This window comes from Argiope bruennichi, chromosome 3 (assembly GCF_947563725.1).
Source record: "Argiope bruennichi chromosome 3, qqArgBrue1.1, whole genome shotgun sequence".
In the NCBI taxonomy this organism is placed as follows: domain Eukaryota; kingdom Metazoa; phylum Arthropoda; class Arachnida; order Araneae; family Araneidae; genus Argiope; species Argiope bruennichi.
The window spans coordinates 103,878,995-103,906,801 of record NC_079153.1 but is presented as its reverse complement, the minus strand read 5'-3'; the positions used below and the strand labels follow the sequence as shown (position 1 = coordinate 103,906,801).

The following is a 27,807-nucleotide window of genomic DNA, read 5'->3' as shown; positions in this document are numbered from 1 at the left end:
ATTGAATTGGTTCAAATTACGCAGATAGCGGATCAATATTCCTCTATTAATACATTAAGGGGGGTGAAGAGCGTTGTTTCTTAGTTTATTTGTTTAGGCGTATATCATTTCTTCATGAAATCCTTAGCACTTGGTGTATATGTAACATTCGATTTCAGTGTCTGTTGTTGTACAATCGTTTACATTCTGAAACATTACGACAATAACTACTGCATAAGTACAGAGTATATATAATTAAAATTACTTATTCAGAATTGTCAAAAATTGAAATTATTTGTAGCTCTACAAATATTGAAACAAAAGGTTTATATAACTGTCTGTGTATATGTGGGCGCTTTAGAAACCAGATCGTTTGACCTAGACCTATCAAATTTGGCACAAATATTATCTAGAGCTAATCTCGGAGCGAGTTTTTTAAAAATTTCAATTAATTAAAAAAATAAGTGAGATTTTGGCGTTATTCTGCGAGAACTCCAGGAAATATCGCACAAGATTGAATTTTATATTTGAAATTTTATTTTTTAAAAAATAAACTGTTTTTTTAATTATTTTAGTGATATTCTACAATTCTTTTCTTTAATTTTGAACTTTTTTAAAAAAATTTAAAGATTTAATGGCAATTTGATAAGACAGTATTCAAGTCCTTTAAGTGTTTTCGTATATACAATAAAACAAAATAATATGCTTGTTAAAATAATACGCCTTGAATGTCATCCAAAATACGATGTTAAAAATAATATATTTTATTGAGATGGGTCATGAACATCATGTTTTGTATATTAAATTTAATTAAAATTTATTACAACAAATATTAAAAGGAATTTAGCTGATTACCAAATGCTAGTAGTTAACAAAAAGTAACTCAAAATTCGTCTGTCTGTCTTGTTGTTTGTATGCTGATAACATGATAATGCTGTATGCTGATAACATGTTTGTATGCTGATGTTAACATGATAAATGTTAAATCTAGACCTACTAAAGTTTGCACTGACGTATTTTGAAGAGGTGGAATATAAAACTTGGAGTAAAATCTTGAAATTTAATTAATTAAGAAGTAATTAATATTTTGAATTTATTCACCATAATTGCAAAACTAATAGAGCATAAGAATAAGTTTTATTCCCTCTATGATAAAATTCAATATGATATCAATTTAATTGCTGTACAGTTTTTTTTACTTTTTAAAGCATATATAATATAAAAATTATTTTTAAATTTACTTTACAGTTATATATTTTGCTCTTGTGAATCTAGAATAAAGAGGCTCACATCATTTTCATTGTTATTACAAATCTATCATCATGGAATTTCTTTCCATTATTGAAGATGGAGGTATGAAGATACGTTTTAATTTTCCATATTGAGTAGATTACTGATTAAAGCAATTTTTAATAAACTTTTGAAATTTTGCCACATTTACAATTACGGTTTAACTTCCCAGGATGAGAAAAATAGCGAAGATTTTTTAAGTGTGTCATAATTTCAGCAAGAAAAATTCTGTATTATATTTGAAGTTTAATCATTTCCATTTCAAATTACAGTTGAAATGACGAAAAAAAATTAGAGATATGCATAGCACAATGAATAGATCTATGTAAAGCTTCTAAAACATAATTATCTAGCATGTCTATCAAAATAAGTACTTCTCTGATATAAAATTTTTGTTAAGGAAGCAATTAAAAGTAACCTATATAAAATATTTAACTGAATATTTTAGCAATCATCAATCTTTGAAACCCAAGTGGTTGGTAAACTCAACTATATAATAATAAAAGAGAGTATTTTACATTTTCCTTTGCCTACTAATGTCCAGAATTAAAGCTTTCAAATCTGATATATCTAAATTGTAGAGGTTAGAAATATGATCTTAGATTGATTTTTTATTTCAATTTTAAGGAAAATTAAGAGATATTTTGGAGTTTTTCTTGACAATTTTCGAAAATATTATTGCTCGAAAATAATATTTAAGTCGATTTAAAATTCAAAGCATTGTTGTTTTAGTGATATCAATTTAATTGCCATGTTAATCTTTTCTGAATTTTGAGAATTTTTAAAAATATTTTCTGCGCAACTTTTAAACATAGTTTTCAATGTTCCTAAAATTTGAATTTGTTTTCATAATTTCATCACATATTTAATTTCATGATTTTTTTCCCTATTTTTGGAAATGAGAGAGACTTAGTTTGTTTTCTTATACAGTTTATATGTAGAATCAGAAAGTAAAGACCCATGACGCGAAAACTATGAATTCCTTAATTTATTGTTAATAAACTTCGACCAAATATACACTTTAGAGTAATGAAAGTGTTAATCTCGGAAGGAATTTTTTTGAAATATGTATTATAAATTCAATAAATTAAAAAATTAAACGAGATTCTTTTTCCCATGATAACTTCCAAAGATGTTGCATATGAATGATTGTTATGGATATTAAATTTTAATAAAGTGCATTTTTCAGACATAGTTAAACTGTCGTTTAATTCATACTTGAATTTTGTAATTCTTAAGAAAATATTTTCACCAATTTTGTTACAATAAAATTCAAACCAATCTCATTGTGTCATCAAATATTTAATTTTTTTCTGTTGCTAAATACTAAAGAAGAAAAAATCTTGCTCATCATCCGCGCAATCATATGAGACATTTCGAAATAGTAGCAACGGGGAATTAAAAAAATATTAATCCTTGGAACTACAGTTTTAATAGCACTATGTTGTCTTTAGAGTCATCTGTATAAGGAATACCATTATTTACAATAAACGAAGCAGGAGTAAACATATTACAATAATATAGCTTTAAAGTGTATCACAATTTAACGTTAAGAAATATTTTAGTCGGCGAATCGCCTATGTATAAAGCATAGATAAACGAGAAGGTGTCCTAGCATAGGGGTAGTGCGTCTGTCCCGGGTTCATGTCCTGGTTCGGGCATGGTTGTTCTTTACTCTGTGTTCTATCTGTGAGGTATTTGAAAGAACCTCCCTGTAAAACGGGGATGGGCAAGCGAGTGTGTGAGTGCCAGCATCATATGAGCTAGAAGTCAGACTTCTGTCCTGGGAGCTCAGGAACTTTTACCCTCAGAAGCTACTGCGCAAGCTCGGCTTAAAATCGCTGACTCCGTCAGCAGGCTTGTCTATGTGATGTGCCGTAAGTATAACAACAACCGAATGTATTGGGGACAAGAAATTTTCATTCGAACACTTCAGGCAATGCTCGCATTTGCCGATTATGGAACTCTGAGGCCGGATATGGATTCATAGAATCCATACACTTATCGTGCAATAATATTTCCAAAAGTTGGCACAAAAAATTTCAAAACTCGCTAATTTATTGAATTTTACCTCATTTGTAAATTGTAATTAAATTATAATTGTAATTAAAAGTTCTAGAACAGTGTAGAAAAGTTCTAGAGTTGTGGATCCAAGATCCACAACTCTACCTTCCATTATTTATTTGTACAATACTAAATTTGATAGCTCTTGAAGAAATAACATAGCTTATATTGTATCATCAGACAGATACGCATGCATAGACAGACGTTCTCCTTTAGTATTGGTTGAAATACTTTATTTCATTTTTTGAAGCATAATAATCATGTTGTTAAAACCTTAGAAATGGGTATAGGTATATATAGTTTAACAGATACTCGAAACTCATTAGCAGCTTATAGATCGCATGCTAAGTAAATAATGAAAAGATACTATATGGTTTTCCTAGATGTCTTATTACTCCCTCCAATAAAAATCTAAAAAAAAGTCCAAGGTCAATAAATTTAGAAGTAATAATTGTAATAAAAAAACCTGTGCAACACTACAATTTCAAAGATTTTTATTCCAAGAACAAAATACATTTCTTATGAATCATAAAAAAGCAAAAATATTTCTGTTGCTTCTCCTTGAAATGCCTTTTAATTCTTATTTCGAATGGGTTTATGTTGCTGAGGTAAACTGAGACAAACTTTTCTAACATAAACTAGCAATAACTGATTAATCTGTAGGGATTTACTGCAGATTAGATAAACTTTAATGACCTTGGTTATTTCTTACTGCCCTTCCAAAACAAAGACAAATTGGGATGGATTTAATATGGATTTCATTGTCTCGTTTCTACTCTTCTTAAATGCTTTCAGAATGTGATTGAAACGACACAGAGTTCATCCACGTGATCATGTACGAATAAACTAAGGAGCAACGCAATTTGCAACAAAACGTGTACATTTGCACGTGAATATTGATCTAGTGTTTATGCGATTTGAGGGAATTCGGTTTATTTCCAATTTTTTCTAACATTCTTCAATGATTTGCGTTCAACTACGGCTTTTAGAATTAGCCATAAAATGTTTTATTACGGTAGAATGACATTTCATCTTATTCAATGAATAATGAATAAAAATTCCTCTGAGCTTTACTAAGTGAAACTCATGGGATGAACGAATTATAGTTTCTTAAGTAGTGCGAAGCCAATTATGCTAATGATAATGCATTTATGCATGATAATGCAGCGGGCTTGTCTGTGACAAGTGCCATAAGTAACAGCAACAACATGGATGAGTGGTGAACCGAAATTAAGTAAAATTAATATTTTTAATAGTAGTAGGGTTTTTGTTGTTGTTGTTGCTAGATATCAATATTCCGAACACAACTGCATAACTCCAAATAAGGATAGTAAATAACTAAAACTGATGAGATTTTTTCATTCCGATTCCATAATAATTGTAGAGTATTTGTTGTATTGAATAATTTAGGATTGCATTCTATTTTAATGTAAATGATAATATTACATTTGTTTTCTTACTTCTATTTTTAATTTTTATTTAAACAAATCGACTGATAAAATAAAAGGACACAATTTCTTTGATTATTTTTTATTATATAATACTTATAATGTTTGCATATAAGGTTGGGTTGTGTAGAAAAATTCCAGAAAAGAAGAAGCTTAATTTTAGAATGAAACAGAAATTTGAAAGAGCGTTTTGATATTATACGTTGCAAAGTAATATGTCGAATATCATTTTTTGCATACCGTAATACATTTTTTTTAAATTCATAATATGCGCCTAATATACTGTGTTCGAATTTTAAGAAACATATTGTAACAAATTAAATAACTTTTGGAAACCGCAAACATTCTAAACTTCAATATTTTTGTGGTAATTTGTATATGCTTAAACTAGAAATTTTGAAAAAAAAAAAAAAAAAAAGAAAGAAACATAACTTATGCTACTCTATAGAACTTTAAATTGTAAATTTCAAAAGTAAGGAAATTTAAGTACAAAATAAACAATAAATTAAAGTTTTAGCTGCTAATGGAGCAAATATATCAATTTATTTAATCAGTGAATAATCTTTTCAGAACTATTTTTATAATGGTAGATTTTTTCAATAAAATGAGAATGTTTACTCATATGATTAATTGATGTTTTATTTTCATTTTTATACAAAGATATTAGCCAACATAATTTTGTTATATAAATTCTACTCTTTTACAAAGAATTTGGAAACAAACTTTAAAGACAACATAAAAAAAGTATATTCTTTGTGATGTATATATAAACAAAATTTTCTATTATTGACTGTTTGTAATTACTAGTGTAATCAATAAAAATTATTGAAATTATTTAAAATTTCTGAAACCTTATATTCACGTAACAATCCCGAAAAACCTGACTCACAATCTCAATCATTAGTTTGAATACGGCAATTTTTATTTCATACGAAAGCTTATATATTATCAATAGTAGTTGTCATATTTTTTCAGCTTGTTCCACTCATTGCATTATTTTTATTTTTAAAATGCATAATTTCTTTAAATATTAAAATTATCAGAAAAATCGATAGTTTACATTTGAAATTTTTTGGAAAAAAGAAGTCAAAACTTGTAACTTTGAAAAAACACAAACTTTTACCTTTTTATTATTAATACGCTTTTTATTATAATTGACAAGCTAAAAACACGCTTTTATCAATCCTCATTCAAAATTAGATTAAATCTGTTGTTGTTGTTTCTAATGGCACTTGCCATGGACAAGCTCGCTGACGAAGTCAGCGATTTTAAGTCAAGGGAGCGTGTCTCTTGTTTTAGTAGCGCCAACTAGAGCCAAGAGTACGTCTTAGCTACTCACGCATCACATTCGCTTGCACAACCACTTTTTACATGGGGACACATTCACACATATCACAGATAGAACCGATGAACAACCTTGCCCAAAACGGGACTCGAACCCAGGAAGCCTAGATCACAGTTAAGACGCGCTACCCCTATGCCAGGAAACCGGTGTATTAAACCTTTTCCATATATTTAAGAAAGGGTTTTGCATATTATAACAAAATGCATTTAATATAAAGATTTGCGATATTTTACATAAGAACAGGACTTTCGATCATATTTTCAAGAAAACCAGAATGTTGGCATCCTGGTATAGAGGTAGTGCTTCTTAACCGAGATCTGATCGTGCCGGGTTCGACTCACGATTCGGGCGTGGTTGTTCTTCTTTTGTGTTCTATATGTGAGGTGTGGAATATGCCCCACAGTAAAAAGGGGTTGTGCAAGCGAATGTGACGTATGAATTAGCTATGTCCTACTCTTTGCCCTAGTTGGCGCTACTGAAAAAACACGAGACTCTCACTTGGCATAAATCGCGGACCGATAACTGTCAGCGGGTTTGTGAAGTGCCATAAATTGCAACGCAACAGATAACACGAATTCTTAAGAATGTGCGCCTCTTCCAATTTCATGATCACTTTCCAAAGTTGTAACAGTATCAAACGAATCAAAGCTATCATTATTTTCATTATCGGCAGGAAGGCTTGCGAAAATATTTCTGTATCGCAGAACCATAATGTTAAATGAGTCTGAAACGTTAGCAATTGCATTGGCTAATTTGATCTCAAGCCCTTCCGCCGCTCCATACACGCAGTAAAAGTTGAGATACGAAGATCTACTGGTTTCTGTTACTCTTATCTTCTAGCTCCTCCATGAAGATGTAGGAAGTAACAAATACAACCCTTTTTTTTATAAATTCCTATTATTTCTAAACAAAAGAGGATGATTTGTGTATATGAAGAATATAAAAGTCCCTCTCATGAATGCCTGGTTAAAATAATATTTTCTTTTATGATAAAATATAGTTCATCAAAACTGGTTGTAAGGGTTAAATTAGAGCTGCGAATATGTTAAATGAGCAACTATAAACAAAAACCGTTATTTAACTATTGTTTCCAACATTTATTTCAATCCACATTTATTCATTAGTAGATTTTATATCTTTTCTCATTAATATTTGAAATTTTCACATAAAATGAAAAAAGCAAAAAAGTTGTGAAGCAGAGTTATTTTTTAAAACATATTTCCTTTTATATCTCAAAAAATGCGGTCTTATTTTTTTATATATATATCAGACATAAGCATGTTTTTCAAAATCAGTTTTTTGTCCATTTGTTTCTGTTAAGCAGTTTTACTCATGTTGTTTCCGATAAGCAATGTTACTTCATCAACGATCAAGAATTTATTGATCGTTTCAAGCAATTCAACTCATCAAAATTTTATTGATAGAAGAGAATTAGAATTTTTATAAACAACATAAGCTGTTAATTTTTTTGCTTGTTTCCTGTGCTAAAATTCAATTTTAAGGTGATAAAATTTCTGCGCTGGAAACAGAAGTGCAAAAAAAAAAAATGATTGTAATAAAAATCAGGATTGCAATTGATTAAAATTGTTTATGTACAGTAATTATGCCTAAAGGTTGCATTAAAATTCATTCCAAAATTTTGCAAATTTTGTACCACGTTTTAACAAATAATGCTAATTAATTTTAAGACAGTCGTTGTTTACTTTTCCTTGTTTGTTTTGATTTAACCCCTTAAAGGGCATTTTTTTCTAGTCATATTATGTTAAAATATTTTTAGGCTTGAAATTAGAATAAAAAAAGGGGTTCAATTAACTTATTAGATAAATTTAATTTGATTAATTAATAATTAAATAACAAATCAAGACACATCAATTTGTGTAAGATAAAGAACTGAAGCATCTAAGTTTCTGTCTTTGTAAAAAAAATTTTTAGAACTTATGCCAACCTACATAATTTCATCCAAATATTGATAAATTTGGTGGGAAGCATACTTCACACGCCCCTAGAATGGGTTAAAGAGTTAGTGAATTATTTTACATATTACTGATGGTATTTAGTGAGCACAGAATTTAAGATTACCACAAACAGCTTTGTCAATCAAAAGTCTATACGAAAAATAAAAACTGAATAAAGAATCTGGCAATAATTACAAGATATTGAATGTATAATGATATTTTCATTTAAAATACTCTTAATGTGTAATTAAAAACCTTATATTTTATAGAAGCCAGTTAAGAGCTTTATACAAATGAATCAGCTGTCAATATTAAATCATTTTGAAGTATAACATTTAACCAACTCTAGATATATTTTTGAACAAATTTGCGGTATGTTCTTGAAACGATATGATTTTGGGGGAGTATTTTACTTACGATATCTTTAAATATGCGTTAATATAAGAAATATGTAAACTCTTCAGTAAAAAAGAGATAAAGTAATACTGTGTTTTTGTGAACTTTTTATTAATCAAAACGGGTGGGGGGGGGAGAATAGAGCAAATGGTTAAAATGGAAATAAAGTACAGTTCAGTGCATCAATAGGAATTGTATTTTTAAACTACTTAAAGAGGTTGATTAATTATGCTTTTAGTCACGATAAATTTTAAATATAACGTAAAATTTACGAGATCAAGCAAATAAATCTTCAAACTTTGTTCATAAACATGTAATGTTAAATTTTTTAAAATTTTACTTCGAAGATTATCTTTGTAAACCCATAAGAGAGTTAATTTTTTAGAAACTATTTAAAATTTTGCTATGTTTCGTCGTTTCAGCGCTATTTTCTTTTCAGTAAATAATTTTATTAATATTAACTTAGCGTGCTAGATGCCTTACATACCATCACCATCATGAACAAAACTTATTGAAAGAACTACTGCAAATTAATGTGTAATTAGGTTCAAAATATACACAGGTATTTCATATAAATATTCATTAAATTTAATAAAATAATTAAAAACTCTAATTAAGCTGTTACTTTTTTTAACATTTCCTATTAATTTTAGACCAGAATGATGAATTGCAGTTACGTTTACACGAAGAAAAACATTCGTTACGTTTAAAAGCGCATAACAAATAAAAAAAGAAGTGCCACTAGAGAATCATTGACATTAGAAAAAAAGATTTATTTCATTTGAGAATTTGTCTTTTGAAGAGAAAATAATATTTAGGATAAAAAAGTAAATTTATTATTCTAACATTTAGAAACAACTTTTCATATATGTCGAATTTCCGCATAATTATAACTTTCATTGTTTAGGAAATTGATCGAATAACGAAACGTTACTTTTCAAAAATTTTGTGCTATATGGAAATAATATTTGTTTACAAGGTAAAGATGACAATAAAATATCAGATAATTTAATGGATGCGTAGTAATAGCAAATAAAATAAAACAACTTCATTACATAACACTGAAGTACACTCTAATGATATTTACAAGAGAGTATTTAGTCTTTGGTGCATTTATTAAATTTGCAGCTAAGTCCCTCATCACAGTCAGAATTCATAAACTTCATGTCAGCTGGTGCCATTCTAAAATTCAAAACCTCGTGGACTTTGCAAGGAGATCCTTCCTCTGAAAAACAAGAAAAATAATGGCATATTATCAGAAAAAAAATTACAAATTGAAAATATTAAAAGAAAAATGGGTTCCCTCTCTGGTTCATGTTCCCCTCGGTCGGTGGGCGCACACTTCAATATACAGTGGCTCCCAAAAGTGTTCGCACACCAACAAGAATCAATTAAAAACCTCATTATTTACCATTATATATTCTTATTTTTACATGAAAATTTTTTCATAGTATATTTTTACAGTTCTTAATAAAGCAGTGAAGAATAAATTTTAATGACGATGCAAATTATTTTTTTAAAAATGACAATAAATAAAATTGCACAAAAATAGGACACAAAAGTGATCATACACTTTAAAAAAACATCACTCAATATGAAATTTTCTAAATTTTTTATAAATGTTTAGTATTTAGTAGGATATCCTTTATTCTTTATAACAGCTTTTAAACGTTTGGGCATAGATTTAACTAACGGTCGGTTACTTCTGCACCGATCTTGTTCCATTCTTCGATCATTACTGCTTTCAGTTGAATTTTCGATTTAATGTCGTGACTTCTTATTCGCACTTCTAATTCTTTCCAAATATGTCCTATAGGGTTTAAATCCGGTGATTGAGATGGTGTTTTAAGGGTTTGAGGGCAATGATAGAGGCAAAAAAAAAAAAAAGATGAACATTCATATCCGTGTGCTTAGGATCGTTGTCTTGGTAATACACAAAGTTGTTTTAAATGCCCAATTTTTGTGCTGACACTTTAAAATTATTATTGAGAATATTTATATAAACTCTATGATCCATTATACCATCAATGAATACTAAATTGCCTACTCCAGCCGCTGACATACACCCCCAAACCATGACACCTCCACCGCCATGTTTTACTGTTCCAACTAAATTCTTGGGATTAAGTTCTTCGTTTTTTTTTCTCCATACAATGATTCTCCCATCCGATCCAAAAATGTTAAACTTACTTTCATCTGCAAATAAGACACGATTCCAATAGCTCTCTGGCTGGTTTATCATAGATTTGGCAAATTTAAGCCTAGCAATTCTGCTCTTCTGACTTACAAAGTATTTTCTTCGTGCAGAGCGGCGATGTATACCAGCATTCCGAAGAATTCTACGAATAGTTTCACAGGAAATAGAAGTTCCATTTGATTCATTATATTGTGTTGTAAACTTTATTGCACTCAGATGTGGATTTTTTTGAAATTTACTCACAATATTTCTTTGACTTCTAGCTGACAGAATTTGAGGGCGACCATTACGAGGCTTGTTTGCAATCCTTTTTCCCTCTCTGTAACGTTTTATTATGCTTTGCACCGTTGAATGAGGTAGATTAGTTATAGTTGCAATGCCTCTAATTGATTTTCCAGCTTTAAAATGAAATATAATTAATTTTCGTACGTCTAAACTCGTTTCTTTACGAATGCGCGTCATATCTAAGAATAAAGTAAATAGAATAAATAATTTTTATATTAAATACTGAAATCAAACGATTTTAGTGTATTTTTCAATTAGAAGAAAAACAAGCCGCAAAAGATATTTTTATGATGAATTTAAATAAATAATGTTTGGATGTACGAAGACTTTTGTGTTCTAATTTTGTGACATTATTTTTTTTTTTAGAACAATACTACTTGATTTTTTATAAAAATATTTTTTCAGTTTTATTAAGAACTATTTAAAGATGCTAATAAAAAAATACCAACTAATAAAATGCTTTATTAAGAAGAATAGAACAGAATTTTTGCAAATTTCTTTAGTGTACGAACACTTTTGGGACCCACTGTACATCGATGGATTACGCCTTTTGCAATCCCTTATTTCCATAAAATTAGACTTTCATCTTTGACTTGGATAATCATTTTTCATCTTTGCTGCTGATTGCACACTTGTAGACATATCTCATGTAACTTAACTCCTGATGTCTACATGTTGGCACGGCACTGTCACGTGAAATTGGTTACAGCATAAGTTATGTTGTGTCAGATACAATCATTCCTATACCACACGTTGTGTCAATCATTTCTATACGACAATAAAAGTTTGAAAACATAACGTTTTTTCTCAAAATTTTTCTCTTTCATTTGGATCCTAATTCTTATCCTAATATCCTAAATGTTTCGCGTCCGGAATATCTAATAAAGATTAATGGAGTGACTATTTTGTTAAACTATGAATGATTTTAGAATAAATTTTAAGCAATTATTTTAAGTTATAATTTTCGAAACTCAAGCAGTCAGTACTTAAAAATTTGCAATAGACAATATTGCTAACAAAAGGTTCAATATCTAAACATAAGGTGCTATACGAGTTTCTACGTTTCTGAGAGTTATAGAAAGATCTCATAACCGAATCGCGTCTACTTTTGTTTTAAATAGCAAATTTCGACTGATTAAGAATGATTATTGATGCTTAAATTACAGCAGTTAACTCATGATGGTTATATTAAAATGATGATTAAAACATGATGATTACATTAAAATGCATGGCCCAGATTCTAGACTATTTATGTGTATTTACATATAAATTGTAAGCTTTTCTCTGTACTGATCAGTCCATGACTCTTATTATTTTTATTTTAATACTCGTAAATTTCGAATGCCGCTTAAAGATAAACTACAAGAAGTTCTTTTCTCATTTGTTAATTTCACATTTTAGTATACTAAGTACTGAAAAATAAAATATTTTTGTCATCAAATAATAGTCTGCTTTTCAGTAGGCACTTTTCGATTTTTTTTATGAATCTCCAAGTTTAATTTCGGATAAGTAAATCTTTCTCAGTTCATAAAACTCTTTGCGATATTGTGCCTGCCTATCTCAATGTAAGCACAAAATTAAAAAAAAATACAGCCATACATATGAAACTTGGAATATTACCAAAAATCTGATATAAAATTGATATACTTCATAAAAAACAATTTTTTTATATAATAAATCCATTAACTTTTGGACGAAATATGAAAAATAAAAATCAGTTTGTGTGTTTGTATGTGATTGATGTACTCAAAAACACAAGAGCTAGACGATTAAAGTTTGCCATATGCTTTTACCACATGAATAATAGATATGGCCAGAGTTTCAACTAATGCCTATAAATGTTAATAAAGCTTGTAGTCTGATTGTGTGTAATCAGACAGGATGATACAAAAGCTGAAGAATTAATTAAACAACGTTTATTATGATGCCATGACACGTTAATTGAAGATTAGCATCAAATTCTAGATCAAACTGATAAAATAAAAAACACGATTCTCCAAATCGCATATTAGATTCTTTATCTAAGTTACAAAAATAAATGCAAAAAAGTTTGTATTGTGGAAGTACACAAAAAAATCGTGAAGAACATTTCAGCTTGTTCATAATTCATATCAATCATAATAAAGATAGTTAAATGACTTAATGCTAATTTGTGTTAAAAAAGAATACTTACTTTTTAATTGAATACATTTGCCACAACAATCACAATTCCCATTTCTATAAAGTTTTTCGTCGGGACCACATGTTCGTTTCTGACATGAGGAATTTAAGCAGAAATTCTCAGGGCAATGCATGGCTGTGACTATTGAAATACCGATGAAAAGAAGTAAAATGATGGACTTCATCCTTTAATTACTTTGTTAATAAAAATTCTGAAAAAGGAAGCAATAATAAGAATTAAAAATCTTAGATAAAAATAATTTAAATTACAAATCAATTTGAAAACTGAAAGCAATTTAAAGTAGACAGAGGTAAATTCAGATATTGTTATTTATCAAAAATAAAATACTTAACAGCAGTTGATCTCTGCCTCATTCAAATCCAATTTATAATTCGGTTTAATCTCAAAGAAACTCGACTGAAAAAAGATATACATTTACGAAATCAAATTCTTTAAAATGCAGTATCTCACATTTAAAGACACAGAGGACGCTGCTATTAAACAAAGGAATAAAAGGATTTTTTCAGTAATCAAATTTTGAAAGTAACTTTGCTATGAATCTGTGGCTTCTACAAATCATATAATCTTTGTTTGACAACTTTATACAGAAGGAAAATCGCAGCATTATATAAAAACATTCTTAGAATAGAATTATAATGTTAAAAAGGAAAGCGTTCTTCGAAGAATAATGTTTTAAAAGAAAAACAATTCTTGAAAAGTTATTCTTATGTTTATATATCAAATTTTTATAATCTCAATCTCACAATCTTTATCTCATTAAATCATTCCAAAACCTTCGTCTGATGGAACCAAGTGATTAAAAAATAACATAACTAAGAGTGAGGAAGAATTCTAGTACAATTCCTCTAGGCTGACGAAGACCTTCTTTTCCTAAATCCAGACACCGAATAATTTTTTTTTACTTACAGTCAAATTGAACAGTCAACTAACAACAAAGTTTCATTGATATTTTCACTCAAGAATTTTTTCATGGAAATAAAATTTACACCAAGTACCAGGACTTATTGTTCAACTTTCAACATATTTGATTACGATGGAACCTTTAACATGTAATTTTATTTTAGTTTTTCTGTATATTTTTACCTAATTAATTTTATTATTTTTTCTGCATATATCCCTTTAATCGTCAAGAAATTCAAATGGTTTATAGGTGTAAGCTTTTGCTACTGTAAAAGTAAAGGAGACTTGACTACTGTAAAAAAAATCAATTATTATATTCCATTTACAATCAAGAAGAGATTAAAAATAATGAAACGTAAAAAATGTGGTTCAAATTAATACTGAGTATAGTATAAACTGTCTATATTGCATATTGAAAGATGAATAGATTTCTCCAATACATGTTTCTAATTACAAAGCGAAATAAGAAAACAATGGATAAAGTGTTACTTATTATTTTCATTAAATTGTGCTTGTCCAATGAGCAAGATGATAAAATAAAGAAATTTCATCCCTACTCTTTCACTCAAGGCCTAAGAATTCACATTTTATAATGAATGATTGCTCCATATCGGATTAAAGGGCATCTGGTATGCTTAAGCAAAGATATAGTAAATGGGGATATATTGACTATGGATATATAATATAACAATAAAAAGAAATCAAAATGTTTTCATTGGGAAAGTGAGAATGTTTCAAATATGAGAATTCTACAGCAGTTTACATCATTAATTAAAAGCATCAAAATAATACTCTATTAAGTTTTATGTTTGACAAATATAGTTTCTTGCTTAATCAATGATCTTGTTACTATTCCATCAATGGTAGAATTGATGAACTACTATGAAAGCAAATCCTTCTCGGAACAGAACTATTTCAAGCTTTACACCAGTTATTGATGAGGTAACAGAAAACATATTTAGATGCTAATATTATTACGCGTATATTTTGAGGTTGGATCCGTAAACTTTGACATCAAATCCATTTGGCTAATATTTGTATTTTTATCGAAATCTTCTATCAGAGACGAGCTCTAAAACTCTCCTTTTTGTACAGGTATTTATTCATGAATAAAAACTGTTAACCTACTCTTTAGTGCTTGCCGATGAACAACGATGAGTCCCGCGGTGTGAAATGGGTCGAACATATTCTGTTCAAAGTTATACAAATTGAGGTACAGACCAGTGAAACAAAGAGACATAGATTTCAGGAAATTTCTACCACAATATAATAATTAGAGATGTAGCCCATAATTGTCCAAATAGGATAGGTTTTCTCAAGGCAATTAGTTAATGTGTTTATTAGCTTTTACTCCCTTGTTCCCTTTATTTATTTCAAGTCGAAAGTAACAATGTTGTTTTCATAAGTATGTTGTAAGAGAAGTATGCTTCAAGAGAATGTTTCAATATATATTGTGAGAGATTAATAGTACTCGTGGTATTTAAAAGTACCAATATATCCAGCAAAGATATTAGTTTAACTTCCATTTACTAAAATGAGACAATTTTTTTTTTTTTTTTGTATTACAATAAAAATTTCTCAGATTGAAGCAGTAACAATTACTTGAATTGAAATAAACGAGAAGGTAATCATAATATCTAGAAGATCTCAGAATTTAGATTGGAAAAACAAAATAAAAAAATATTTTTTGTTAAAAAATAACGAAAACGAAGAATTATTCGTTCTGTAATGTAAGTGAATAGAGAAAGGAAAAATAATTGACAAAACCCATAAAATATGCTTGGGTTCGTAGATTTTATGATGGTGTAAATTTGTAGGTGAAAAAATACCGTTTGCTCAATTATACTTAAAGACATTTGTAAATCAATATAGAAAGCCACTTTAAGTTATCATATAATTTTAATTCATTATTTTTTAACTTTTTTAAAGTTTATTTCTTAAAAATTTCATTATGCTATTTTTAAGATAAGTAAATTACAATAAAACTTCTATTACTTTTAATTTCCCTAAAATTACTGCCCAGTAATTTTGCATTAAGAAATGAAACCTATCCTCACTTTAAAGTAAATCCAGTTGTTCTACAGCATTTTGCTTCTCATTCTTAACATTATTGTATTATATTTAGTGAATTAAAACATTTTTTAATTTTAAATGTGAATAATATTTTTGAAATTCAAAGGAAGGATTTCTTTTTTTCGAATTGAACCTTATTCGTCATTATTCAATCAAGAACTATTTTATAATTTACAAGAATTTATTATCATATCTGAACTGCAAATAAAATCTGGGCTTTAGTAATCTTCATCTTGTTGTGTAAAATTGATAACAAGCAATTGTTGGTAATCAAATAATCTTTTCAATCAATAAATAGTAACAAATAAATTTATTGACATCTTTCAGATTATATAAATGAAAAGAATAATTTCATAAAAAAATAAATATGAAAAGAATAGTTTCATAAATAAATAAATATGAAAAGAATAATTTCACGATATGATTGTTGATAATTTTTATATATATTCAGAACACGCACGCAAGCACGCACGCACGCACGCACACACACACACACACACACACACACACACACACACACACACACACACACACACACACACACACACACACACACACACACACACACACACACACAACTGATTAGAATCAGGCAGAAAATCATTTCGATACAGAAATATATGTTTTCCTTACTTAAATCTTAATTCTTAAATATAATCTGTGGCAAAATATTTATTTACATTTGTACAATATAGCCGGTCAGTAGTTAACTTGTTTGCATCAAATTTTAAGATATGATTGAAAATTCTGTGACAGAAAAACCAGATCACAATTAATGAAATTTATAAATTCATCAATTTCAAATTCCTTAAACAATTAGGAAAAATTACTTTACATTTTTTTTCTCATAAGATTAACTATTCTTATCCGTATGCTACATTAAAGCAATTGAAAAAAATACATATAAATAAAATCTCATTTCCTTTTGGGATAAATTTCAGGTAGAAGTTCTTTTATGAAATAAAGTCCTACTATCATCATAATGAAGAATTTACCTTTTTTAAATACATTCGGTAAAAATTATTATAGTGAAGTCAAATGTTTAATTATTTTCTCATTAAGTTCAATTCATTAATAGTTTTAAAGCTATATATTATTTGCTTATGAACTGAATATAAATTTATTTTAATACATTTAATTGGGATATTTACTTATCTTACATTTAATATAAAGCTTTAAGAGTAAAACATTTGATTTATTATTGCAATATTCATTTTTACTAAAGATATATGATTCAACAACAAAAGGTCTTAATTAGGCTTGAAATTAATAGATCTGTTTAGAAAACTTGATAGATCTAATATGCAAGGTTTTGATACATCTGTTATGGCAATATTACAAAAAAATTACAGAAAAAAATGTGAGTTTATTTAAATATTTTGTTTTATAAACATTATTATTAGCATTTCTTTGGTAATATACCGTTTAAATGTAAATATTAAACAAAATTTAGATATCTTAAGCGTTTTACATATAGAGTCATTTTAGGCACGTCACCATATAACATCATCTTTTAGAGAGGCATTAAAGATTTAATAGATCATCAATGTCTTACAACAAAATTTGCATTATAGTCAGATTTCAATAAATTTTTTAATTATGAATACATACTCACAGTACGATAATGTAGTACGATGCAATAGAAAGACCGAATTCTTTATTTTGTTGCAACACAGACAATTTTTACAAAAAGTTCTAAAGTATCCATCAACGTATAAATGTAATGCTAACTGTAATCTTGAATTTGCGACCAAATATAAAATGTTATCATATTTAAGAGGCAGGTGCGGTAGTAAAAAGAGGATTTCCAATGATCAATATATGAAATTCATTTTGCATTCAATTTTTAAAAGCGCACTCTGGTGTTTAACGTTAAACCTGTGCAGTGAAAACGCCAAGGCAGAGTTGAGCCTCTCAGTTGATAGGTAAATGAAAACGTGATGATAAAATATTTAAACAGATATTTATAGCTGAAATAGTACAGATTTTTTTTGTGAGATTCCATAAAACTTTTGATGTTTATCATAAAAGAAAATGTGACCTTTCCAATTTAAAAAGAAATAACCATATATAATACATGCTACTTCTTTTGACATTTTCGAATTTTAAAAGCATTACAAATTTCACTTAAAACTTGCTTGCGAATTTTATTTTTATTGAACAACATGATATTAAATGTAGTCGCATTTTACTGTTAAAACAGATTGAATATAAAACGTGAGGTTTTTTTTCGAAAAGGAATGTTAGATACTTTATTGATGATAACGGTACACAAAATTAATATTTTTGTCATAAAACATAAATAACGAATTCTTTATATCAATCTATACAATACTTAAATTTTTAAATATCTGTAAGAAGCATATCAGTTATATGGAAAAAATTGTGTGGTAAAATTTGATTAATAAGATTAAAAATAATAACCCAAAACATAAATTTTTATCTTTTAAAAAAAATCTATTCTTAAAATTTTTTTTAAAAAATTGTAATGCAATATATAACAACTTTTTTAAGAATTGTAATCATGATACGTTTTCTGTATTCTTATTTAATAATTCCAGCAAATTAAGAAAGAATCTTAAATGTTCAACCGCGGCTACTTAATATTAAGTTTATTTTTCTCTTTCATCTTGAAACGAAAATGGTCTAAACAGAAATTCATATGCGATAATTATTTAGATATTTGAAAGCTGATTAAATGCATTAAGTTAATGTTTACTTTAAGAAAATGTACTATAAAGTCCTTTAAGAAAATGCACTATAAAGTCCTTCATATTGTGCATTAAGAATTTTGACTAGTGCAGTTTTATTGCACTTAAATTTCAATCAATATATTAGCCTCTTGTATAAATTGGGATGTTTTTCATGTTATCAGAATTTGTAATGTTCAAAAATTCGAAATATAATAAACTGTTTACGGTGAATATAATAACTGAAATATGGCGTCATCAATGTAAATATTATAAAGCCTAGCCTATTTAAAAATTTTGAAAGAGAATTTACAAAAATGCTGGAGGAAAAATGTCAAGCAGCAAGGAAATAAACGAGTTTTTAATGGCAATGGACAATAGCAATTTTTTGAAAATTAATTTATCAATTAATCAGTTAAATTAATTAAATTTTAATTGTAAAAGTGCGGCGTCATTTGGTAACGTATATGGAAAAAATGATTTCATAATTTCGTAATATTTATATTGATGAATTATAAATTAAATTCTAAAAAGTAGAAAGTAAGTCGGCATTATAACACACAAATGAAAGCGTATCTTAAATATGATTGAAAAAGACTTAGAAAAATTAAAAATCATTTTAATTAAATATTTGTATCAATAGGTCCGGAAACAACTATTTCTATAAGTCAAAAGAATGTTTGAAATTAAGAATATTTAAATTGCAGCAACTATGTCTTATTGTCTTTATGTTATGGAAAGATTAAAACATATTAAAATTAGAATCGATAGAGGTTTATTTCAGTTAAAGATATTTTTATATTGAGATTTATTTTATCTCAAAACTATAGTTGATTTATAAAATAATTTGTAAAATAATGTCAACATATAATATTAAATTAAACAATGTTATTATAAGAAATTACTGTTTATGTCTGGTTGACAATGACAGATAGAGTTATTTTTTTATTTAATCTGTGTAAAGCTGGATATACTCAACGATATTTTACGACTTATTTTGTTCAAAATTTTATATAATACATTATTCTTCTTTCACCACTTCCATAAGAATGATATAATTGTTTTATTGACTATTTTATTTCAAAGCACTTTTTTCACTCATGTGAAAATCAAAAATTCTATATATTATTATTGTATTATTATGCATTGAAGTATTCAATACAATTTTTTTCTATACATTTATAAAATCTTATTAAAGTATTTAGGTGTTCTTTGCTTATTTTCTATTGAAAGAATACGAATTGATTTTGTTTAAATCAGAGACCTCATTTAATGAGATTAGAATTATATTGCAAAAAATTACCTCGGAATTTGAAAAAATAAAGTTGCTGAATCGCCGAAGGTAATGTGGGAAAATCTTGGGCTAAGCTGAATAGGGAATGTTTTTGGGAAATAAAATGTTTTTCGAATGAAAAAATATTTTTATAAAACTTTTACCTGTAGGGCATCCAACAACGATAACAATTAGGCGGAAACAAAATGCACACGTCAAGATTAAAACAAAATAATTTTTAAAAAGCCTGCTTTTATTAGTATATTAAAAATTGAATAAACTTTTATTTTTATTTGGAATCTTAAAATTGATATATTTCGAAATCACTACTAGTAGTGCGCTATCAGTGTAGACTAAAAATTCCTTAAAATAAAGCTCAGAAATTATTAAGATTATATATATTTTCATAGACAACACACAAGAATGTAAAGGTTCAAAATATAGTTCTTACCAGGAAATCAAGAAAAATTTCCATACTTAAACAATGTTCTTGATTAAATTATTTTTATTTTATTAATATCCATGCTATTCATTGTATGTTGTATTTGTCAAAAAAGACGATGTATTGCAAGAATGTGAAGATAAACAGTTTGAAATCAATGAGGTGAATGAAACACGCTGTTGAAACAAGAACAATCTATTAAAACATGACAATAGTCATAAGAATGTTACAAAGATTGCATACTGGTGGTGACTTGCCAGGCAGCACTCTAGTGAAAGAGGCAGAAAGTCTTAAAATTTTATACAAAATTAAATAAAATTAGACTGCTCGTTTTGTTATACCTCACCGCTTCGATGTAATATGTGGCTCAGATATAAAACTTATGATTTCGAACATATGAACTCTTTTTTATTAAGTCATAAATAGATAAAATGATAAATTTTTCAAAATATAATTAAATTATCATGGATAAAGAATTATGATATGCACAGATTGAAAAAGTATAAGAATATAAAGTGACGACACGCATAAAGTGTACTAAAAGGATTGCAAGTGTTAAATGTTAAATATCTTATATCTAAACAAGAATAAAGTGTTAAATATTTTAAGCTGAATTCTTCTTCTCAGCCCGGTAAGTCTGTATGGCTTTCCGATAAGCCAATTTCTTGATTCTGGTCAAACAATTATTCGCTTCTGAAAAGTCGAAGTCTCCATAATCATCATCCATCCAATATAACCACTTAATAATAGTTTTAGTGGCTTTATAAGCATCGACATCAGCTGGAGCATTTGCTGGATCATCATAGTCTTCGGCATCATCCACATCGTCACCTGTGTATCTTCTTTCATCTTGAATAAAGAAAGAAAACCTTAAAATGTAAGAAAACTGTTTCCTAAATGCAGTGTTTATACATTGAAGGATAAATGCTGTAAATATCAATATTAGATCTCGAAATCGGTCACATCGTGTATAGTAAAAGCGCATTGCATCTCTTTTTTGTAAAATCTTTTCGAAAACCGAAATTATCTATTAATAATACAAGCTGGTACATAAAACTGTGAATAGAAGACTTTGTTTTTATTCAAATTAGAGTCCATTTACTACGATAAAACTAAATATTCGATTCGTAAAGCTATGAGGATGTTTATATGTTATAAAAGGAATTACTTCGCCAAATATATGTATAGAGGATATCATTACAAAATAAGACTGAATTAAATATCTTTGTGCCGTAAGATTAATCCCTTGAAGATCATTACGGTCAGTTAGGAATTTTAAAAACTTTCAAGGACTATCAAAAGGAAATGCAAACGTAAGCATGAATGTGAATATGGTTTTGATGGTCCAAAATAATTAATTAGACCTATATACATTTATAGCTTTTCAGAAATATTGACCGAAATGATCTAAAAAACAATTTTTAAAACCTTTTTCCAACTGTAACTTTATGTCTATCTCTAATGATTTAAAAAATCAGCTGTTGAGACATGATAAGAGCGGGCATGCTGTATATAAATGAGAAATTCGTGTGAAGTGATTTGAAAATCTAACCAACAGAGTTTCTGCTCTTAAGAGCTATGAAGCCTAAAAAAGTGAAGGCTTCATGTAAATTCATTAAACTTTCAACTTATTATAATTTATTAGCAGTTGAAAACGCATATCCATATTTAAAAAAAAGTATTTTAGCTTTAAAATTGCAGTTTCTATTCTTTAAAAATTATAGATTCAAAAAAAAGTTCTTTTAATTATTTTGCCGCAAATATCACTTAGAGTTTTAATTAATTTCTGCATTATTTTTTTAAAAACTGCTCACAACTAATGCAAAAAAGGTTTTGGTAATTTATAAATATTATGAAAAACATTCTATATTTTTAAAGGATTTATGATATTAAAAATTGCTAACATTTTATTTAAAATTGCAAACGATAAGATAATTTTTATTATTGTATTATCTTATATAAAAGAATTTTTACATTAACAATTATGCATGTTAATTTTTTAATGTTTTTTGCTTCTTTATTGGTATTTCATCATGTACATGATGGAATACCTTTTTTCCATCTTGCTTTCGGTTATAAGATGTTTCCATGCAATCACCATAAGCTGATATGCTATATAATAAATACAATCTCTTAGCATATGTTGAAGTTTTACCACAAAGAATAACTCTTTGCAGCATTGCAGGGTTTAGTAAAATTCTTGTAGCAATTAATTAAATAATTATTTTTTGTTAATAAAACATAAAAATATTTTCATTTCGAACAAGTCCACAACAGTTGGTGTGAAATAAAAATAACCCTTTAAACCCTTACTCAACAAATTTATTTAATTTCCTAATTAAAAGACTCATGTTATTTGAAACATTTTCTGATATGATTCCTATAATAATATAAAGGGAGTTGAGATTTTGAACCTTTATTAAGTTTTTTAGATCTTAAATTACTTAATATTAATATTTTTAATTAATTGTTGATTTAAAATTAAAAGTTTAGCTATTCGATGCTCATGTTAGATTTGCCAGTTAATGCGAAGGGGTTAATTGAATCTGGACTAGGGCAAAAAGAAGTACATACGAGTTAAGTGCTCTGTATTTCATCATTGTATTATAAGATGCTAAAAAAGAAAAAATCGTTCTAACATATTTCAGGCTATAGATTTACAGACTATAGATGTATTAGAAAAATTAGCATCATATTGATTTAAAAGTAGATTCAAAATCAACTAAATTTTCGTAAATTTCAACCCAATTTAGGATAATATATTTTGTACTCAGCTCTTAAATTGTACCTCCAAATACTTAAAATATAAGCACTAATCAATTTTTACCATTTTCGAGACAAATATTATAGTGAGTTTTATTTATAAAAATAGAGATTTGGGAAAAATTTTAAATTTCAGCATGAAAACATTTAATAAAGAAAAATACACTTTGAATCTTTAATCTTACCTATCAGAAATACTTTTCAATTAATGACTGAAAATTTTACAGCTGTCTTAAATATATAAAATTTCTATTAATCTCAACTATGCTGAAATAGCATCATTTATTAATTTAGATAATGAAGCAATTCATTGAATTGCTGATTCAGATGAAAATCTGCTAGAATAATTTAAAAAAATAAAGCATAATTAAATTCTAATTTTTCATTTAATTATTTCGTAAAAATTTCTATGCTCAATTTTTTTAATCAAAAGTAGAAATCAAAATTTTTTTTTTACAGATTTGAATTCCATGAATAATCAGACACCCTTGTCTTTTCTTACAATAATTATGCTGCAACGAATTTCTTAGATGTAATATTTTCCTGAGCATGGCCTTCTCTTCTCTGATTTTAAAAATGACGTTAGCTTGTTGTGAATTTAAAAACTAATTACACATTTTATTTCGCTTTCCTTTCTCTCTTTCATTTTCAGAGACATGAAATTTTATGGCCGATTTTTTATCTGACATTTTGGTATCAGAGTCTTGAAATAAATCCGAAATAATGCTATATTTCACTATTTTCAGAGTTTAAGCATTGTTTATTTCTACGAGTTTTAATTGAAGATGAAATGCGCCATTTCGTAGTAAAGGTGAGAAAAAATGATCATCAAATTTCATAATAATTATAATAATGTATTGTGAACCATATTAAAATATCCTTAATTCTCTTTCTACGTTTTTTTCGTAGTTATTTTCCATCAACTTTGAATTCTCCCTGGGGGCCTCTTAGATTTGGGAATGAGGAACTTCCAGTATGATAGTTGATTCTCGCCATCTTGGTGGGTACAAAGGTAGTGTTGGGTTAGTTACCTACTATTGATGACGGAATATACCTCCAATAGGAGAGGTTGTACCGTGGCCGGCGATGGCCCATGCTCATCTATAGTTTTCATCATTGCTGTCGCGACGTTTCGATCATTCAAGACTTCTGTGAGCCTTCTAGTGGATCGGAGGAGTTTTTTATAGTTACATCAACGTCAAACCAGGTCTTATAATTTTTTTTGGAAATATACACTTTTTCAATAAATCCTGATAATACTCCTGATTGGTATTAATAAAACCTCCATGCTAAATCCGCTGGGCCTCGAAATGGATCACTACAAGCGAATTGTTAAATACAAAAATCAGCGGATTTTCTGTTTATTTATATAAAAATAAATATGTAGAAAGATCCGTTCCTCCATATTTTGTGCAGCACAACTGCTTAATTGTTGCATCTGTGATCACTAAAAGCGGCGGTTTGCATTAAATAATGAAACATTTTACAGAACATTTGAAATACTTATTTTAATTAGATTTCTAAAATGTAAAATCATGAAAATCTGAGACACTGGAAATTATTAATTAATTAATTAAACCAAAAAATATTAATGGAAAAGAAATTATTAAACAATCATTAAAAATGAAAATACATTGTAATGCTAAAAAAATTCCGGACTGGTTAATTTATAGCCAACCAAAAAATAAGTCAAACATGTGTCCATATTCCCTATACCATTCCGCAAGTTTCTGCTTAAATTTTAACCTCACATATCTGTTCTTCAGATAGTTTAGATATGTTCAAGAACGCAGGTTCTGAATAAACATTGTAGGAAATGTTTTTCCGGAAGCAATATTGAACTATTTTAATAAATGATAAATAATAGATTAGTGTTTATTATGTAATATTAAGTATGTAAATAATAAATTAAGAAAAATTAAATGTTAATGAAAAAGTATGAATAATTGTGATTTAATATTTATTAATACACAGAATTTTATTAATGTGCAAAAAATGATTGTATTAGATATTTATAAAAAAACACCTTTGTTTCTTAGAAATATCTAATTTCAAATATATAAAACAATGCATAAATTTTTAGTACAGCAACCATGTATTAAAACTTTAGAATAAGCATTAAAATTTACATCAGATATTTTTGAAGATTTACAGAAAACTAGGGAATTTCTTATTGATTTTTTAGGACAATATTTAATTGCATTTTATAGTAGTGCAAGTCAAGTGAATTAAAAAACTCAATACACATATCTTTGGAAGATTTATATGCTCAACTAGGAGTTACAAAGCATTGGATTATTTATAAAGAAAAAATATTGCAACTTTAAAATTTAATTTCTAATTATTCGCAATAAATTTAAATTTTAATCGATATTCTAAATTAGAAATTCAAGAGGCTATAGAAAAATCTGAATAATCAAAATCGCACAAACAAAATTAAAAACATTAAACAGTCAAATTTAGCACGTGTATAATCACACATCTTCGTCATCATCATTACATTATCGCCATCGATCATGTTGTATCTTACTTTGATTATTTTTTTTACATACTGCAGTTCCTTTGGACGTGGATAAATTGCAAAGTATCTTAGTTTTAAAATAAATGTTCTTTTTATAAATTAAAAAAGGAAATCTTATTTTGTAAATCAAATGATTTCATATCCACAATTACTACTTTGAAATTACATTGGTGTTGTGAAATTATGTAAAATTTGCTAAATGTGAATTAATATTGATGCTTTTATTTGAAAAACTAAAAGAAACCTGTAGTAAGTAAAAATTTGCCTTTATGCAAGACATTGCATTCTTCTTGTGTGAAAACACCAGCACTTGTCGAGATGCGGATAAATCTACTTACTCGGCATAACAGTTGAGGCAGGTTTCATACAATTTATATGCCAAGAAACATTGTTAACGATTAAACAGAACAAATGATTACAAAAAGACAGCAACTAAACAAATCTACGAAAGAAAGAATCGTTGGAATGGTGAAATGATCATAGAACGACCATGAACCAAAGTATCTCGAACCTCAGAGTGTAATCTCAAAATTATGGCAAAGGTTTCAATGTGGGAAGAAAGCTAAGTAAACCAGTACCAAATCGGCCAAGAGTTTGAACAATTCGCCACCGATATCTGGCAATTACTGGATGATGTCAGAGGAACAATTATGCCAAAAGTTTGTTTCATAATTTAAAAACCACCACAGAAGTACGAATTGCTAGATAAAATGTTTACAAGAGACCCAATCATGCTGATTTCTATGCCATTGAACAGTTTGCATAAACGCATGACATGAACATGCACTATGCATAAACGCATTTGTTCAAACTGGAGAGTGGAATATGAATACTGCAATATGGGACAGAAGCCAAAGTAATTTTCAGTGACAGATCTCGATTTAGTTTGAACACAAATTTTCATCTGCTAATGGCATGTCAAGAATATGGAACTCGTTTTTACCAAAGAAACATTACTGAAAGACATAGCCATCTGTCAGTGGTAGTCATAGTGTGAGAGCCATTGTGTTTAGCTGTCAAATATATCTCCATATCTTTGAGATAAGTCTGTGACTGCTAAACGCAACAGGAATGATGTCCTTTAGACTTGTGCCCGTTTGATTCAAGATGCTTTGAGGCGTGATTTTATATTTAAGTACAATAAGGAGCCTTATCATTATGCCAGCCTGTTAAATGACTTCCTTGTAATGGAAAATATCCAATGCATGTTGTGACCTTCTCATTCACCTGTTTTTAACCTTATTGAGAATGTATGGTATTTTCTCAGGAGTCAAATTGTGGCCCTTCGGGACACGTCAAACTACGTTTCAGAGCTAAAAAAAGATTACTTTGATGTTTGGAACTCTTTGAATTCGCAATTCATTCGCAATGTCATAGCAAATATGGAAAATCGTTGTGTAGCGTACCTGGCTATTCAGAGGTGATCACATACATAAATGAACTTCAGTATCCTTTTTTTTGTGTCTTTCGTTTTTTAAGGAATCGTGAACTTCTATTATGTCCAGTTTTCTTTTATATTCTTCTTTTCGGTAATAAAAGTTTTCCAGTTTTCTTTTATATTCTTTCTTTCGGTAATAAAGGTTATTATCAGTGTTCTTTTACAATGTTGTCTTGTCTTTTAACTGATTTATATTCGAAAATCCCATTCCCGTTATTCTGATTCAGACTTCTTTCATTTTTCACATAATTACCATGTTTCATTTTTCACATAATTACCAGTTAATTAATCATATTTTAATATTCAAATTCAAATGTATATCATAATAACATCAAACAATATTTTTTAAGAGTCACACTTTTTTTCAGAATCATCTTATACTTTTTATAGAATTTCTTTAATTAACTTTCCCCGAATGTATCATGAAGTAATATATTTCATATAATGCTAATGGAAGTTAAAATTATTTTAGACCTGTTAAACTATTTATCTGTTGTATTATTTGCCATAATAGAAAATTAATTGAAATTGATCATACGAATATTAATATATATTCTAAGAAGAAT

The 27,807-nt window shown here is 27.9% G+C and overlaps 1 long non-coding RNA gene across 1 annotated transcript; it reads right to left on the bottom strand.

The window, feature by feature from the left end:
• Positions 1-9,469: 9,469 nt before the first annotated feature.
• LOC129963505 (uncharacterized) lies at positions 9,470-18,011 on the bottom strand. The gene is made up of 3 exons (XR_008783980.1): positions 17,730-18,011; positions 13,133-13,331; positions 9,470-9,702 (listed from the first exon to the last, which is right to left on the bottom strand). It is a non-coding gene; the product is annotated as an uncharacterized LOC129963505 (long non-coding RNA).
• Between the last annotated feature and the right edge of the window lie 9,796 nt (positions 18,012-27,807).